This window comes from Ctenocephalides felis, unplaced genomic scaffold (assembly GCF_003426905.1).
Source record: "Ctenocephalides felis isolate EL2017-DRISC unplaced genomic scaffold, ASM342690v1 CF-g0.4_SCAFFOLD_01886, whole genome shotgun sequence".
In the NCBI taxonomy this organism is placed as follows: Eukaryota; Metazoa; Arthropoda; class Insecta; order Siphonaptera; family Pulicidae; genus Ctenocephalides; species Ctenocephalides felis.
In genome coordinates, this window is record NW_020538040.1 from 68766970 (window position 1) to 68768830 (window position 1861).

The window sequence follows — 1861 nt, forward strand, 5'->3', positions numbered from 1 at the left end:
TCGTTATTTCATAATCGCCCTTGCAGTATTTCGAAGCGTGCGGTATGAATCAATGCCGAATGCATTTATGTTTGGCGCCATCTCGTTATGTTTAATAATAACTGGCAGAATGACTGTTATTTCACCGTGTGTACAGTAAAATTTAACCATACGTTTCTATAATCAAAATGTAACAATATATATTAATTAATATTACTATTATGACCAAAAAAATTTTGATCAAACAAATTTTTGGAAAAAATTTTGGTCAAAAAAATTTTTGAAAAAAAATTTTGGTCAAAAAAATTTTGGAAAAAAAAATTTGGTCAAAAAAATTTTCGGAAAAAAATTTTTGGTCAAAAAAATTTATGGAAAAAAATTTGGGAGAAAAAAATTTTGTTCAAAAAAATTTTGGTCAAAAAAATTTTTGGAAAAAAATTTGGGAGAAAAAATTTTAGTCAAAAAATTTTTGGTCAAAAAAATTTTGGTCGAAAAAATTTTTCGACAAAAAAATTTTTGGTCAAAAAAATTTTGAAAAAAAAATTTTGAAAAAAAATTTTGGAAAAAAAATTTTGGTCAAAAAAATTTTGGAAAAAAAATTTGGGGAAAAAATGTTTGGTCAAAAAAATTTTGGAAAAAAAATTTTGGTCAAAAAAATTTTGGGAAAAAAATCTTGGGTCAAAAAAATTTTGGGAAAAAAATGTTTGGGAAAAAAAATTTGCGAAAAAAATGTTTTGGTTAAAAAAGTTTAGGAAAAAAAATTTTGAACAAAAATTTTTTTGGAAAAAACTCCGGAAAAAAGTTTTTGGTCAAAAAAATTTTGGAACAAAATTTTGGGAAAAAAAATTTGAAAAAAAAAGGTTTGATCAAAAAATATTTGAGAAAAAATTTTGATCAAAAAATATTTGAGAAAAAATTTTGATCAAAAAAAATTTGGAAAAAAAAATGTGGAAAAAATATGTTTGATCAAAAAAAAATTTGAGAAAAAATTTTGGGGAAAAAATGTAGGAAAAAAATTTGGTCAAAAAAATTTTGAAAAAAAAAATTGGAAAAAAAATGTTTGAACAAAAAATTTTTTGGAAAAAATTTGGGTCAAAAAAAATGGGAAAAAAATTTTGGGAAAAAAACTTTGGTCAAATAAAATTTTGGTCAAAAAAATTTTGGTCAAAAAAAATTTGGGAAAAAAATCTTGGGTCAAAAAAGTTTGGGAAAAAAAATTTGGGACAAAAATTTTTTTGGAAAAAACTCCGGAAAAAAATTTTTGTTCAAAAAAATTTTGGAAAAAAAATTTTTAAACATATAAAAAAAACTACATTTTTCATACAATTCAATTTTATTAAATTTTGGAAAAAACATTTTGTGAAAAAAAATTTTGGTCAAAAAAATTTGGAAAAAAAAATTTTTGGTCAAAAAAATTTTGGGAAAAAAATGTTTGGTCAAAAACATTTTGGAAAAAAATGTTTGAACAAAAAGTTTTTTGGAAAAAACTTTTTGAAAAAATTCCAGGAAAAAAATGTTTGGTCAAAAAAAATTTGGGAAAAAAATTTCGGTCAAGCACTTCCATGAAAGTTCATATATGAAACGCTACTAAAGTTAACATTCTTTCTATTCATAGTAAACTAAAAAAGCATATCGCTTATAAAATATTTTATTTAGTCATATTTCACTTTTGACAATGTATATTGAAAAAAATGTTACTATCAAAAACTAATACATATTGTTAATACTTAATACTTATCGCTTCTTATAATTGACTAATTGTAAATTTAATACTTAAATAATTGTTCTATTAATCCATATAGTTAATTGTAATAAATTGAATGATTGCCAATAATTAATTATTCGGTATTCGGTATTATTTAACAATTAGTTGTTATTCGGC